The 17,255-nt window shown below is 41.5% G+C and overlaps 2 long non-coding RNA genes across 6 annotated transcripts in view; one reads left to right on the forward strand and one right to left on the reverse strand.

The window, feature by feature from the left end:
- Window positions 1-8,215: 8,215 nt before the first annotated feature.
- On the reverse strand, window positions 8,216-12,311 carry LOC140844828 (uncharacterized). Its single transcript, XR_012123322.1, has 4 exons — window positions 11,355-12,311; window positions 11,011-11,044; window positions 9,295-9,393; window positions 8,216-8,324 (listed from the first exon to the last, which is right to left on the reverse strand). It is a non-coding gene; the product is annotated as an uncharacterized lncRNA (long non-coding RNA).
- Window positions 12,312-12,525: 214 nt separating this feature from the next.
- LOC140844829 (uncharacterized) overlaps window positions 12,526-17,255 on the forward strand; it is a 197,037-nt gene continuing 192,307 nt past the window's right edge. For all 5 annotated transcript variants that reach the window (XR_012123324.1, XR_012123325.1, XR_012123327.1 and 2 more), the window contains exons 1-2: window positions 12,526-12,646; window positions 13,046-13,220. This is a non-coding gene — a long non-coding RNA (uncharacterized lncRNA). The remainder of the gene's footprint in view (window positions 12,647-13,045; window positions 13,221-17,255) is intronic.

Below are 17,255 nucleotides of genomic sequence, written 5' to 3' on the forward strand. Positions count from 1 at the left end.
AGTGTTTTAGGGTTGCAGCTAAACCTATTGTTAACTTTCCTGTTACAGTCTTCTGAGAAGATCTTCCCTTTTACTCATGTGCAGTATTTTCTTTGCTATATTTTAATCAACAAGGTCTATGTATACTTGAAAAATCTGTCTTCTTTAGTATGCAATTCAGTAGAAAGAATAATCAGCTAGCAGATATTTATCAAAAATGTATAATGCGGTTAGATACTGGATGTGGTCCTACCAAAAGCTGCCCTGGGAAGTTATTGTAGTGAGTAGGTAGGTATTCGTGGAAAGAGAGCTGAGCTATACAGTTTAGCCTGTGATAAGAACTGGCAAGCTGTTCAGGTAACAGATGCTACATTGCGAGAAGGCTGTGTGCCTAAATAATTTCTGGAGTATTTGGGAAAAGCTTCAAAGTAAAGATGAGATCTAAATAGAATTTGAAGAAATTTTATGATAAATAAAGAAAGCACTCATACATTCCGTTTTAGGTCTCAGGAGCCCTATGTGGCTTACAAAGAGGATGGTAAGAAACTGGTTCCAGTTTCCTTTTCATGAGAAAGGGTTTCCCAAAGGTAACTATGAAAGGTTTTGTTGAAACAAGTCCTAAAAATGTGACTATGTGGAAATCAGAACTATCTGAGAAGTTTCCAAGGAAACAACGGGCTTTTATTTAACATACTTTATTACAAACTTTTGTTTACTTTCCTTTTGCGGATAGAATCAGAAGAATTTCCTAGTTTAGGAAAATAGCTGAACTCCAATACAGTAAATATATTTCTCTCTTAACCCTATCTTAAAATGCTTCCAGGATGGTAGAAAACAGGAGAACATTCTCACTGTCCATTACAACTAATACGATATAAGGAACCAAGATTGAATTTGCTTGATTGCTTAGGAGAGTTTTAGAGGAAGAAAAGTTCTTGAGGCATAAAAATAGGTAAGTAAACGCAGGACTCTAAAATAAAAAAGGTTGATTTTTTTAAAAACTTTATGTGACTCAGAAGTCACATGGAGACAATTAAATAATTTCTCTCTTTTGATGCCAAAAGTATGGAAAAGTACCAGGATAGGAGAGAAGACAAATCTAAGAGGTCTCTAACATTCTGCAGGAGCTAAATAGTGAGTGGTAAGGACTGACCTAACCTGTTACTCTGTGGAAAAAAATCTGGCAGGTGTGCTGTGCAGAAGGTTCCATGAAAATCACTCCCAAGCTTAGTTTTTTTTGTTTAGGGGAATCTGGAAAGTTGTCTTCATCTATAAGAAGTTTAATGTTATATTTTCCGGAATAATTTATAATCTACTCCTTTTTTTAAAGAACAATATAATATTTTTAGAGCAGCTTTAGGTTCACAGCAAAATGGAAAGAGGGGGTCCAGAGATTTCCCATATGCCCTCTGCCTCCACACATGCACAGCCACCCCCATGATCAACGTCCCCACCACTTGGGATGTTTGTTACCGTTGATGAGCCTGCATGGACACGCCATCATCACCAAGAGTTGGTGTCACTCTGGCGTTGTACTCTCTATAGGTTTGGACAAGTGGATAATGACATGTGTCCCCCATCAGTGTCACACAGAGCAGTCTCACTGCCCCCGAAACCCTCTGGGCCCCACCTGTGCCCCTGCCATCCCCTGACTCACTGTCCCCATACTTGGGCCTTTTCCAGGATGTCACAGAGTTGACGTCACACAGCGTGTGGCCCCTTCACACTGGCTGCTGTCACTCACTGATGTGCATTTAAGGTTCCCTCATGTCTTTTCTGGATTGACAGCTCATATCTTTTCAGCCCTGAATACTGTTCCATTGTCTGGGTGGACCACAGTTTACTTACCCACTCACTGATGGCAGGACATTTTGGTTGCTTCCAAGTTTTGGCAATTATAAATATTAAGGTTGCAGCCATGTGTAGGCTTTTGTGTGGACTTAAGTTTTTACCCAACTTCTCTGGGTAAATATCAAGGAGTGTGATTGCTGGGTCATACGGTAGGCATATGTTCAGTTTTGTAGGAAACTGTCAGATTTCCAAAGTGGCTGCGCCATCACGCATTTCCGCCACCAGAGAACTAGAGTTCCCACTGCCCCGTGTTGTCACCAGCACTTGGTTTTGTCAGTGTTCTGGGTTTTAGCCAGTCGAGTTGGTGCATAGTGGTATGTCATTGTTTTAATGTGTGTTTCCCCGATGACATATGCTGCCCCTTCTTTTATATAATTGGACAGATAGTGCTTGTGAACATTGTATTTTGAAGTATATTCTTCTAGATGTTTTGCAGATTCCCGTCTTGCAGAATGTATGGTCAGCTGTGGATTGCTCATGGTAGCCCTTCACTTGCTCCCCCTGCTGCCTTGGATGAGGGCACGTTGCCCACTGGCAGCTAATGACTGAAGATAACTGACTGATCTTTTACAGCATAAATGAGCAAAGTACCTCAACTCTTTCAAATAGCCTGTGCAATTGTTGTGAGATGCCTGGGAACCAGGCACAGAACAGGGTCAGGGTCCTAAGGAGGCCAGGGGTCAAAGGAGCCTGACTAAGGAGCCGTAGGAATGGGCGTTTAGAATTCCTCGGTCAGTAGTACTGCCAGCGCTGTTCAGACAACACTAATGAACGTCCCTGCAGCATGATTCCAACCAGCCCCACATTTTGAGCCATATGTTTGACATTCCTGGGTGGGATGTTCAGTCAGCTAAACCTTGCCCTGACCCCCGGGAAGCGTGGAGAGAAAAGGCCAGGCACCATTCCCTGTAGTTTCCCTAGAGAACCTGTGCCTTCTGGCTCTCAAAGTCCTGCATGTTGGGAGATTTCTACCAAATACAAAGCAAGTTTGGATGATAGGCACCCAATGCGAGGACAAACATTTCATCTAGAAACCACTAAAAATACTGCAAAGTGCAACATGATATGATTTGCATTTTGAAAATCCTCTCTAGCTTTTATTATAGATCATGAATTGGAGTGAGGGTTTCCTATAGGCAGGGGGTGAGTTAGAGTTCTAGTCCTTTTTCCTAAGAGAGAAATAACTGTCTCAGTTCCAATGAGAGCGCAGGCCCTGGTGGGCCCTGTGTGGGTCCGGTGGTCACTCCTGCACCAATATGCCACAGCCCAGACAACGGGACCCCATAGGAACAGGTGGTGTCTGCGGAAACCACCAGGTTGGGTTGATGTAAAGCTTCCCAGAGAAAACGGTTGCCGTCCATGAAGGATAAGCTGGATGCCGGGCCAGTAGGGGGCAGAAATCCAGTGTGGGTGGCAGGTGGAGGGTCACCCCAACTATGAAGGCATTTACCTCTGCAAGTCCAGAGATGGCTCATTAGTAACGTGAAGAGGCGGAGCTGATTGGCGGTTGACTGTGACTCAGTTTTTATCACATGATTAGGTGTTGTATTACAAGTAGGATGACACAGATACTGCTTTCACTAGTCAACAAAGTGTAGACACGCCGTGTGCAAGAAATGTCAGACAAATGTGATCTTAAGAATCAGGACCTCTCACATTTGCTGAGCGCCTTCACATCCTGATATACTGTCTGTCCCTCACCCCTTTTCCCTGAACATCACACCAGGATGGGTACTAGAATTGAAGCCCAACATGATGCCCTTGTCAGTTGTAAAGGACATGACGTGTCCCTGGGAAGCCTCGGGGCCATGTCCCAGTTTACTGCTGCTGTTGGGTCCTTCCCTGCCGCCTCTCGCTCTCTGATGCTCCTCTGATTAAGTGTCCGTGGCCCTTCAGGTTCTCTGCTACCTTAAGATGCAAAGTGATGTAACACAGCCTCAAGTCTGGGCATGTTTGGGTCGGGCTGTATGGTTATAAGACGTTGACTCTCATTTGTCTCTCCCTTTCTTATTTGGTGCCTGGGATAAACTGTGAGCCCGAATTTTCATTCTTTATCCCAAATAGCTTTGTGGTTTCTCATACAAAATAGAATTTGTGGGACCCCTGTGATGTTACTTAGTTTCTAAGCTGAGCATGCCTGCACTGTGATCATTGTTATATTAAAGCAAATAAAACTATGGTCTGTTAAAAGCTATGCAAAATGTGGGTTATACAGTTTGAATTATTCATCTGGAATAGATCTTCAGTGCAGTGAGTGATGGTCTACTTGACAATAAGTGATAAATAATAGTGATTTTGATAAATCCTTTCGGATAGATGGCTTATGGCAACGCATAAACAGTGGGAAAGCATTACATTATAAATTGGGATCACTACCCCAGCACAAAATAAACAGCCGCTATGACTCAGCTGTTAACAACAAGAACCTAAAAATCTAAAGTAAAGAAAAATGATTGAAATTCTAGAGCAATCATTCTGCCTGGTGCTCTGAACTTAGTTTCAGGTGGGAGCAGAGACTTCATGGTACCGTGGAGTTTGTGAACTTAGTGCGTTCTTCCCAGGGGTAAACATGGGGTTTCATCACCCACCCATCGTGAACGTGTTTATTGGAACTTCCCCTGGGAGAGGAGAGGCACAGTACCGACTACAGAGGAAATAGAAGCCTGATTAAAGCATTTAAAATTAAAATTTAGTGAAACTCTCCTGGAGCCCTATAACAGAATGAGTGAATGTTTAATATTGTCATTAAGGTTGGTGAAATTAGTAGGAATTGATCTAAAGATTTTCTGTGTTTATGTTTTTTTATTTTCTAATAGGCACTCTATAATGCAAAATCTTTTTATTATTATTATTTTTTATTTTTTTATTTTGGTATCATTAATCTACAATTACATGAAGGACATTATGTTTACTAGGCTCCCCCCTTCACCAAGTCCCCCCACGTACCCCTTCACAGTCACTGTCCATCTGCATAGTAAGATGCTGTAGAATCACTACTTCTCTTCTCTGTGTTGCACAGCCCTCCCCGAGCCCCCCCCACATTATACATACTAATTGTAATGCCCCCTTTCTTTCTTCCCCCTTATCCCTCCCTTCCCTCCCGTCCTCCCCAGTCCCTTTCCCTTTGGTAACTGTTAGTCCATTCTTGGGTTCTGTGATTCTGCTGCTGTTTTGTTCCTTCAGTTGTTCTTTGCTCTTATACTCCACATATGAGTGAAATCATTTAGTATTTGTCTTTCTCCGCCTGGCTTATTTCACTGAGCATAATATCCTCCAGCTCCATCCATGTTGCTGCAAATGGTAGGATCTGTTTTTTTCTTATACCTAAGTAATATTCCATTGTGTATATGTACCACCTCTTCTTTATTCATTCATCTACTGATGGACACTTAGGTTGCTTCCATATCTTAGCTATTGTAAATAGTGCTGCAATAAACATAGGGGTGCATATGTCTTTTTCAAACTGGGCTGCTGCATTCTTAGGGTAAATTCCTAGAAGTGGAATTCCTGGGTCAAATGGTATTTCTATTTTGAGCATTTTGATGAACCTCCATACTGCTTTCCACAATGGTTGAACTAATTTACATTCCCACCAGCAGTGGAGGAGGGTTCCCCTTTCTCCACAGCCTCGCCAACATTTGTTGTTGTTTGTCTTTTGGATGGCAGCCATCCTTACTGGTGTGAGATGATATCTCATTGTGGTTTTAATTTGCATTTCTCCAATGACAAGCAATGTGGAACATCTTTTCATGTGTCTGTTGGCCATCTGAATTTCTTCTTTAGAAAACTGTCTATTCAGCTTCTCTGCCCATTTTTTAATTGGATTATTTGCTTTTTGTTTGTTGAGGTGTGTGAGCTCTTTATATATTTTGGATGTCAACCCTTTCTTTGTCGGATCTGTCATTTATGAATATATTCTCCCATACTGTAGGACGCCTTTTTGTTCTATTGATGGTGTCATTTGCTGTACAGAAGCTTTTCAGCTTGATATAGTCCCACTTGTTCATTTTTGCTTTTGTTTCCCTTTATAATGCAAAATCTTAAAAAAATTTATTAAGAAAAAGACACAACTTACAGTAATCTATATCAAAAGTTGATATCAAATCATCAAATTTCATAGGCAGCTGGACTCATTTTAATATCCTTGCAACTTCTCCTAACAGAAAAAAAAGTGAGGATCTGTTAAAGAAATAGCCTAGGAAATATTTTTTCCTCGTCTCTATTAGAATTCTTCTCTTTCCTTAATAGTCTTCCTCTGTGAGGTTTCCCCCCCAATCTCATGATGAACTCCTGGTTATTTCTTCCTCTGAGCTGTTCTATTGCAGCAACCTCTTGTCATGTGAGGCACCTACTGCCTTGAATGACAGGAGCTATGCAGAGGTTTGTTTACAACGTCATCGTACTTGAAATCTGACACCAGTGGGTCCCTGCTGCTAGACCATTGCCACCAGGAACTACAACTCACTGCCCATCAGCTTTGCACCACTTCACCAAGATTCAGTGCCAAGGGTGAGGGCTTCTGTTGAGCCAGTTCTCGTGATGGGTCTGTGCTCCTGGACAGAGAGTGGGGGGCATCTCGGTTTGTCCTCCAAACCTGGAGGTGGGTCCCTACCTTCCACCATGACTAATTGGGGTCCTTTAAACCAGAAGGAGGCAGTGGGTTGGAAGGTGAGTGGCCAATAAAATACAAAGTGTCATTTATAGAGATAATTGCCAAACATGATAAAAAGTGTTGACATAGACTCAAATTCATACATAAGAGTGAAACACTCAGAGATATTTCTGTGAAAGTCAGAAACAGAATGAAGATATATCATTGTCATTTGCCCTTATGCTGGAAGTTTTTGGCAATGTGATAGTACATGAAACAGAAAGAATATACTGGGTTGGGGTAGACCCTAAATCCAACGACTGGTGTCTGTATAAGAAGAGAGAAATTTGGACGCAGAAACACAGAGAGGAAACACACAGGGGCAGGGTGAAGGCCATGTGACACTGGGCACATTTATTAGAGGGTGCAGCTATAAGACAAGAATACCATGGATTTTGCCAGCAACTTTCAGAAGCTGGGAAAGATTCATCCGTAGAGTCTTTAGATGGAGTATGAGTGTTAGGTTAATACCTTGACATCAGGCTTCTAGTCTTCAGAAGCATGAGAGAATAAATTTCTGTTGTTTTAAGCCACCCAGCTTGTGAAACTTTGTTATGGAAGCCCTTGGAAACAAAGTGCTATTTAAAATACAAAGTGACATTGGGTGGAAGCCATAATAATATTGAATTATGCTAATTCTAATTATTTGTAGGTACAAACCTTCATACTATTTTTTATAGATAGTGCCATTGGGGAAATCTATGAGGTCTCTAAGAAAATGCAACAGAAATTGATAGGCCTTCTCCACAAATCTACCTCACGGAATGCCTTTACTTCCATGGTAATGTGATTATTTGTGTCGGTTCAGTAAGAATCTGTCATGCTGTACAACAGAGTATAAGTGGAAACACTGAATTTGTAATGTAATTTTCTGCATGTCAGAAAAGTTGCAATTAGAAGTTGTAACTAATGGTAGAGCAGATCTGTTTGGAGGTGATAATTCCACCAGTAGTGGACAAGAGCTGTACTTCCTATTTAGGAGTAGTGATTAGCTTTTGGACCCTAATAGCAGCTTAGCGTCCATCCCGTGGCTTCAGATTTGTTGACTATAAAGCAAGGAGAACTACATGTGATAATTTAAATTTTTTGCTGTACTTAAGTTTCAGAAAAATATGGCACTTTTAGAGCAAAATATTCACAGTAAGAAACATATCCAGGGATTTCCCTTTCTAGCCAGGATAGGTTAACTGGAATGAGACTCGCTCTCCTACCAAAATGACTATGTAACTAAGAACACAGGCAGCAAATTCCAGACACTAAACAGCAGGCAGTGCCGGACCTGGTCCTTGACAGAAGAGAAACCCAAGGGGTGAGCGTTATGGCTGCCCAGTGTTCTGTTCTGTGCACACTGTCCTGTGATTGATGCTGCCAGGCAGCATGGCAGACTCACTAAGTGGGCAGGAGATGAGGTCCAGGATGCTGAGCCAGCTGGGATTTGTGGGGTACGGGACTCACGACTGGCCTGGATGGAGGACTAGGCTTTACCCATGTGGAGTGAGACTCCACAGCACTTACTGAAGTTCTCCTGTTGGAGCCCTAGACCTGAAGTGTGATGCCAAAGGCTGTGAGTGCTTAGGGACTTATAGCGCACAGACTGGGGTCCCTCTCTCCCATGCCAGAGATTCATGTGGGATGACAGAAAGGCCGCGACTGCCCCTGCATAACAGTCCTACTCTAAGATTGAGATCAAAACCCAAACACATCCACCCCAACACAGAGCAAAATCAAACATGATTGGAACAGAGCCTACCAGTGATTCAACTGGCTGGCAGAAAAATACTCCTGAGAAGTCCGTCTCTGCAGCATTACAGTGTGACCAGCATACAGTAAGAAATGATTCAGCCTAGAAGAAGCAGGAAAATGTGATCAATTTAAAAACCTGCTGTCAGTTATACTTTAAGTCAAAATGTTGTCTGTTTTTTAAAAGGAACTAGAAATAGGTCTGAAGCCAGCTCAAATGACGGAAGTGCAGTGAGCACTTTTTGGTCATTATTTTAAGTCTGTTTTGTAAGTATATTCAAAGACTTAAGGGAAAGGCTATCCACAATTAGAAAAGAGATGGGGAATCATAGTGGATGGATGAAAAATATCAAAAAGAACCAAATAGAAGTCCCATAGTTAAACATGTAATATTTGAAATAAAAATTATAAGGGGTGAACATAATATCATATCAGGTACTACTGAATAAATTGTTATTGAACATGAAAATAAATAAAAATTCATCCAATAAGAAGAACAGAAGAAAAATAATGGGGTAAAACCAGGGCCTTAGTAACCAATGGGACAATATCAAATGGTTTATCCAGTGTGTATTTGTAGGTCCAGATGATAGGCAAAGGAAAACAGCATAAATCAGAAGAATTATTTTTTAATAATAATAAGTGGATTATATTAAATTTCAAAAGTCAATTTATAAAACCATGAAGCTCAACCATAATAATTACAGAGTATATCAGAACCAATATAAGTACAACATACAAAAATAAGCAACTTTAGCATATCATAGTCACATTGTTGAAAGTAAAAGATAAATATATCATCTTAAAAGCAAACAAAGATCATTGACACATTTCATACAGAAGAAAAAGGGTGTAAATGATTGATGACTTTTCATCAAGGGTAATGGATGCCAAAAAAAACCTATCTAAAGTGCTGAATGGATAAAAATAGTACTCTTAAAATTTGCTTTTTTTATCCAATAAAATTTTCTTTCTAAGTTAGAGGAAATAGACACATATGCAGAATAAAAAAATATATATATATATATTAGAATAAATGCTAAAGTAACTTCTTCAGGAGAAAAGGAACTCACAGTAGATGGAAGCTCACGTCCAAAGAAGAAATGAAGAATGGTGAAGATGCGTGGATGAATATGAAAGTCAATTTTTTTCTTTGAACGACAGCTGACTGCCTAATTAAAGAAAAATACCATTTTGTTGAGAGTTTATCACATATTTGGGGGTAAAATAAGTCACAATAATAAGAAAAATAAGGGAAAGTAGAATTTATAGCTTCCAGGGTGTTATTTTCCCTAAGTAGGATATGTCTAACTTACTGTGGACCCTACAGTGCAACACCAAGGGCAAATTTTAAAAAATGAGGTTTATAAAGACAAGTAGCTAAAAAAAACTAAAAACACCTACAAAGAAATTAAAATTGATGTTAAATTAAATCACTTAACCCAAAAGAAGGGGGGTGTGCGGAGAGGAACAGAGGGGCAGTGGTATGTGGCCAAGCTGGAAGACAAACAGCAAGACGGCAGGTGTGGACCAGACATGCCAGTGATCATTCTGAGTATCAGCAGAGCTAATGGGCCCATGAGGAGGCAGAAATTTTCGGAATAGGTACAAAAAGCAAGTCCCAAATATATTCTGTCCACAGTAGACACTTTAAATCAAAACATGGGGATAGCTGTGAGCCGGCAGGGTTGCAAGTATTTCATTCAAGTCATGCCGCTCGAGCCCTGTTGCTGTCAGACAAACTGGATATTTGAAAAATATCATTTCAAGCTAGATTTTGAAACAAGCATTAGCAGAATATAGAGGAACACAGTGATAAAATTAAAGGAGGAAACAGAGAAATCCAGAATCACCATTGGGGATTTTAATGCTCTATCTTAAAATTTGGTCAGAAGAAATTGGAGGGCAGACAAAAAGCATCAGTGATAAGAGGAAAAAAATTGATAATTTGATTATTTATATTTGAGACTTCTGACAGAATGTGGTGCCCAGATTTCCTGGTGTTCAATGCCTGGACCATCCTGATGGTTGATTAATGCAAAGGGATCTTAAGGGAATTCACTGAAGGGGATCTTTGATACCATTACCTAGTGACCTAAGCATTTATTTTTTTACAGCCTTATTGAGATATAACCTACATAATAAAGTTTGTTTATTCAAAGTATGCAGATGATTTTTAAAACATATTTACAAAATTGTTCAGCCATCGCCATAGCCTCTTTGTCAGTGTTTCCATCCTTCCCCAAACAGGCTCATTCCCATTAGTAGTCACTTCCGTTCCTGCCTTACATCCCAGCTCCACTCAGCCACGGATTTGCTTTCTGTCTCCGGACATTTGCTTATTCAGTACATTTCTCGTACATAGGACCACACCTTACAGGGTCTTTTGTGACTCCTCTCACTTAACAGAATGTTTTTGTGATTTATTCATGTTTCAGCATGTGTCAATATTTCACTCCTTTTTATTGATGAATAGTATTACACTTTATGAATATATGACATTTTATTTATTCATCAGTTTATGGAAACACGTTAATTTTTTTCTACTTTTTGGCTAGTATGAGTAAGGCCACCTTGAACATTCGTGTGCAACTAAGTATTGCTTTTTGTATGTGTGGATCATTTTTATTCTTTGACTGAGATATGACTGACACATAAGTTTTGGTTTTGAACCTGCTTTGGGGCAGTTACAGAGATAGCCTTTTTAGACAGCCCAGTAAACCACCAAGGCAGAATACACTTTGTTTCCTGTCTGACACCAACTTGCTTTATGAAGTTAAGCCACTTACTTAACTTCTCTGAGCTTCAGTTTTCTTTATCAATCTGAAAAATATAAAATGGATATAGTAAGACTTAAATGAGATAATGCATATAAAGTACCTCTTTGTATGTAAGGGGATTCAATAAATGATAGCACTAATTATATATACATAATTCACATATTATGTATATATATGTATATGTATATGTGTATAAATATATCCATACATTTGCACACACACATATATGTACATGTGTGTGTGTGTGTATATATATATATCCTTTTCTCCCTAATTCTTCAATTGCACTTAAATCCTTGCTGTTGAGTTAAAAAATTAGAATCAGAAAAAGAAAATCCTGGTTTAAATGGTACCTTAGTGCATTGTGGCCTCACATGGCTGCTCTGTTAAACAGGGGGCTTGCCTGACCCCTAGTCCTTTATGACTTTAATATCTTAGGTTGCGAAATGCATTTGAAACTGTCTTCCACAGACTTGGTAAGTGAGCGTTAGGCTATTTCTCCAGGACCACATAGCAAGACTGCTGTAGAGTCAGCATTTGGATGTGGTGGCCTTATTTTAGGTGGAAGGAATTCGTGTTACCGCCATTCTCTCTCAGAGTTGTAAAGGGTCCCGAAGAAATGAGTGCAGAGTTGCTTAGTCGGCTGCCTGAAGAACCAGATGTGAGTGGCGACATGTTCATGTTTTGTGAGTTTCCATCGTTTCCAGTCTTCGTCTCGCCTGTTGATGTGAGGGGGCTTGTTCGTTGCTTTGGCTTGAGATCCGTCCTGTCTTGATTCTAGAGCATCCGAAACACAATGTGTCTGTCTCCCTCACGCTTTCTGTTGTTGAGGTGAAAGTGTGGATTTCAAAGTTTACTCACATAATTTAAAAAAAACAAACGTGATTGAGTGATTTTCCCCTTTCAGTCCTGACGTTCCACTGTTTTATTTGCCGGGCACGTGGACATCCCCGGCTCTGGAGTCTGTGTGAAGGATTTGCAGCAGTCTTGCACATTTAACGCGCGTGATGTGCATAGCCTGGGCGGCTTTTTCATTAGACCTGAACAGCCTTAAATTGGTGTTCTAAACGTTCCACATCCTACACGGAACTGGTTGTGTCGCTTTTCTTGGGTGTGAAAATAATCAGTATCTTGAGTATCAAAACTGCACATTCCATCTAGAGATGACATAATGGCATCTATTACTGCAGTGTAATCACGCTTGTTTAGTAAAATGTTTGTACGCTAGGGGATGATCCCAGTGAGTACGTTTGAGTATGGCTAACGGTTTATAATTCCTTGTCTATCAGGCCCTGCTGGGGGTGTCTGTGTAAGCCTGGCAGACTGTCCACAGGCTGGGCACAGCCCTCGCAAAGGCGAGCCACAGGTTGTGTGCCACCCAAAACACATAGTCAGACGCACAGTTATAAGTCATAAAGGGACACAGACGGAGCCCGGGGGGTGTATCTCTGAGAATGCGCAGGCATTGTTTTGCAGGCGTGATGTCACCTGGGGTCACACTGGGTGGAATCATTACTGCCTCGCAGGCTGATCAGAAACTCACACACTTTGGTCCAGAGGCTGTGCCAGTCAGGGCTCATCTCCGTCTGCCGGCTCCGTTTCCTGTACACAGTTGGGCTCTCTTGGGCCTCCTTCTCAGAATTAGGTACCCTTAGATATTTTTAAGCTTGTCTTTCATTTATGCCAAGACAGCAAGCATATTTTAACAATAATCCCTGACTGACAAGCTAATATCTTTTTCTGCATTTCCTTCTAATGTCTATTGTTTTTGATTATTCTAATACATAGAGTCTTGTTTTCTTATGCTTGGATATCTTTCGCTTTGTATTGATTTGGAGAAATAACCTGAGACTAAGGATACAGATTTTAATTTTATCCTCCCCTCTGGTGTTGGGCAGGCCCGTGGGACACCACAGGTATAGATGATTGCCATCTGCAAACACAGGATTTTAGGGTCTCTGGACCACCCAGTTGACACAATTTGGAGGTGTATGTTCACTCAGGCATGGTTTTATTTCTCGTTCTCCTTTGCTGTGTAATGAAGGGTCAGGAAATCTAACTCTACACTGATTGTTAAAGAGAAATCGGTTCTTGTGAAACCATCGGAGGGGCTGGGAGAAGCACCGTCACAAAAGAATGGAAGTTGCATGTGGAAACCAGGAAGTTTCAGGACGCCCTGGAAACTGCTGTGAGAGACCCCAACTGCCTGCTCCAGGGAGGTGAGAACACGCTGGGGGGAGCGGTGAAGCCCTTGGAAGACCTGCGGCCTCTGCTGGGAGGGCAGAACCTGCAATGCAGCCCTGCTGGAGAGGGCGGCGAGGGGATGGAGTGCCTAGGTTCCTGCCTCTGTAACATAAACAGGAGCACAGAAGGGAGACACCCAAACCCGGTCTGTAGCCTATTTCCATGTACGAATTCCTTCCAGGGAAGAAAGTCAGTAAATCCTTCCTGGCTTTGCTGGTACTTCTTTAGGAAACGCAATTGCTGGCCGAGCAGAAGGGAGGCGAGCTTTCCTCTTGATTTTGCCCTTGTTTTTCTGAGATTTGATTTCCTAATTTTACCTTGTCTCATTAGCTCTTTGGTGTTTTTATTAAGTTTTCCTTGGTGGGGATGCCGATATGAGTCACGCATTTGCTTTATCAGTAGTCAAAGTCTTGCGTTCTCTTTTTTAACATGAAATGTTATCCCCTAGTGGAAGTAAAAAGTGTGTGGACCCCTGTCCTTCAGTCTCTCAAATAGATGGAAATGAACAGAACATGAAAGTTAATGGCACTAAGTACATTTTTTAATTGAAGAGTCTTCATTGAGGATTTAATACACTAAAGGGAAATTGCAGTCTTGTTTTAATGAACTTGAAATCTATGTTAGTATGTTTTTGTTTTTTATTTTTTTTTGAGATGCAGAGGATCCATATGCATTTATTCAGTACATTTTCTTCTTTAATGTTTCCCCAATCCTTCAAAAATAAAGGCAAATGAGGAAAGAGATTGGAATGGGGAAATACGGTTAGGAGATTGGGCTTTGCCAGAATAAATAATCCCACTACATAATATAACAAAATTACTTTTTAAATCAAAATAAAAATAGGATAGTCTTGCCCTCAAGCATGCCTGAAGACTCCAATGTCACCACACAAAAATCTTTGGAGAATGACACAAACGTACATGGTTTTTTGTGCTGACTACTGTCCCCAGTAACACTTCGCAGGTTCCAGAAGCATTACGATGAAGGAGTGATTGCACGTTGAACTAGATAGTTTCAATGCCAAATAGCTCCCAAAGCCCTTTCATTTACAGCCAGAGAGAACTTTAAATCTTTGCAGAGTCTGGTTCATTACCAATGAAAAACAAAATCCTCATGCCCAGAATAGTTCTGATTAAAGAAAATCTCAGTGTGCACAGGAAAAGTCGATGTGTTAAAGACTCTATGATATTACATGCTATATATACTTGCTTCAGGAGTGCTGCAGCGTATGGGGTACAGTTTTTCTCTTTTTGTTCTACCCATGTGATTTTATTTTTGTAAAATGAAATGCTAAAAATCACTGCTACAGAATTTTATATATCTTTTTAAGGAGTACATCACTGTGCTAAGAAACATCTGATGTATAATGTCAGAAGGTAAATTAGATGAAAGAGAGAACATGGAAGAATAGAGTTTCCTTCACAAGTAAAGATACAAAATGAGTGGAAATGTGGACATGTATTCACTTTATTGTTTAACAGGTATTTGCTGCCTGCCTGCTATTGTCCAGTTACTATGTTGTTTGTCTTGTGCCGAAGAGATGGAACTGAACTCCTAGGAGGGAAATATCACAGCGTTGGCAGCTTCCTATGTCTGTGTTTAGGTCTTAGTATGGGTCCTCAGATAATTAGAACTATCGTCTGATCCAGCAGTCTCCCACGTTTGGATATATATCCAAAGGAAATGAAAACAGGATCTCGGAGAGTTTTCTGCACCACACGTTTGTTGTAGCCTTATTCACAATAGCCAAGGTATGGGGGCCACTGTAAGTGTCCATCAGAGGATGAAAGGATAAAGGGAATGTGGGGGCTATATACCCAATGGAGTGTCACTCAGCCTAAAATATATATGGACATTATGCTAAGTGACACAAGGTGGTCACAGAAGGGCGCATGTCACTCTAGGAGGAGAGTGACAGCTGCCGGCGCAGGGCCAGCGGGTCTGGGGCACTGGTGCTCAGTGGGCTTGAAGCTCGGTTACACGTGGTGAGTGAGTCCTAGACCTGCCGTGCAGCATTGCGCCTATGTTAATACAGGCTCATACACGTGACACCACAGTCAGAGGAGCCTCACGTTCGGTGCTCCTGGCACAGCGAAAATGATCTGGAAAGCAGCCTAGACGTGCAGGCTTGTTGAGTGTGAGCCACGTATCTATTCGGCCTTGGGCAAGTTACTCTCCTGTGATTCGGACCCCCATTTGTTAAATGGGAGGATAAAAATGGTAGCTATCCTGAAAGACTGTTATGAGGATTGAGGAGTTACGTTTAGGAAGTGCTTCCAAGAGGCCCTGATGCAAAGCAGTTGTTATGTAAGTGTTTAAATAAATGAAATTTCAGGTAAGGTCAGGACTGAACTTGTCCACTGGAATCTGACGTTGTCAAAGGCAGGGACAGTAAGTGGGGTGAGGGGTGGAGGTGGAGTGAGGTGGGGGCACCCATCATCAGACGAGTGGGTAACGAAGGTGGGGTACATGTGCACAGTGCAATATCACGCAGCCCTGCAAAGAATGACATCCTGCCGTTTGCAGCAACATGGAAGGACTTAGAGCATATTACGCTCTGTGAAATATGTCAAAGAAAGACAAATACCATATGATTTCCTTACCGTAGACTACAAAACAAAGGAACAAACAAAATGGAAACAGACTCATAGACACAGAAGTAAGAACAAGAAACAAACGGTTAGTTACCAGAGTGGGGAGGGGTTAAGAGGCAGGCAAAATAGGTGAAGTGGATCAAGAGGTAAAAACTTCCAGTTATAAGATAAGTAAGTCATGGGGATGTAATGTACAGCATAGGGAATTTCGTCAGCAATATCGTAAGGACCACTGGTGACTAGGCTTATCATGGGGCTCATTTTGTAGTATAAAGCCCAATATTTTTGTAAATAAATATAAAGTTTTAGATTATCACTATGGTATACCCCTGAAATGAATAGGATAGCATATGTCAATTACACCTCAATAAAAAAATTAAAAAGTCATCAGGACTGAAGAACAGCTCGTATAGAAAACCTGAGACAAAGGTCCAGCACCTTTGGGGTGTGGTTGTGGTTGCCTGGACCTTGGTCAGAAAATGGGGGAGGAAAGGAGAGAGAGGAAGGGAGGGAGGAAGCCAGTGTCGCCCTTCACACCTCTGTCCCCTTCCGCTCCTGCATCATTACGTAAGAAACCATGTACGGCTCTTCATTATCTATCTATTACTTGAGGATCATGGAGTCAGGGTGTAGACACAGTTCATCTAGCCCCGAGCCTGGCTCCGTGTGGTGCCAGTGTTGCCCTGCATTCCATGGCCGATCCACGGGGCTTCTGGTCCTGCTAGTGATGTGGTGGGAGACTGAGGCTCAGCACAACAGGCTCGTCTGTCCCCACTCTTTCTGTGGATGGAACAAGATCTCAGTCAATAGGTGGGTGAGCTCTGGTTATAAACTGTTGGCCTTTTTGTCTGACATAAGTAAGGTGTTGTAGGAACTGCCTCACATCACTGTCTGTCTTGCTTTCTGTGTCCTGAGGCATGTGACCATAACACGGGACTTGGTTTGCAGAAGATTATCTTGAAGCCCTCGAAGTCAAAGGAAATAGAGTTCCATGAAGTGTTCCACTGACATTTTCACTGGAATATTAATATCCTTCTTCCCTCAAACTAGATGCATTTAGCTTGATTACACCTCCCGCCTCCCCCACCCAGAGGCTCCACTCTCCCCGCAGGCTGCATAGCAATTCCTCACCTGCGGGTGCTCCAGACCAGACGAGAGAAGAGTTTTGTCTCATGTCTGTTTTACTTCGAATCTGTATAACTAGCAATACGGAATTCTGATTAATACAGCATCGAGCATATTACTAGAATTCCCTATGACTTCAGCATTTGATTGGGATTTGTTCAATGTGATGACAGGATAAAGGCAGTGGGGATGGTGTTTTGCAGGGAGTCATAGAAATTTCCGAACCACACTCAGTGCTCCTGGGAAAAATGACTTCAGGGTCCGACAAACATCACCTCACCCATCTCTGCC

The sequence above is a fragment of the Manis javanica genome, chromosome 12, assembly GCF_040802235.1.
Source record: "Manis javanica isolate MJ-LG chromosome 12, MJ_LKY, whole genome shotgun sequence".
NCBI lineage: Eukaryota > Metazoa > Chordata > Mammalia > Pholidota > Manidae > Manis > Manis javanica.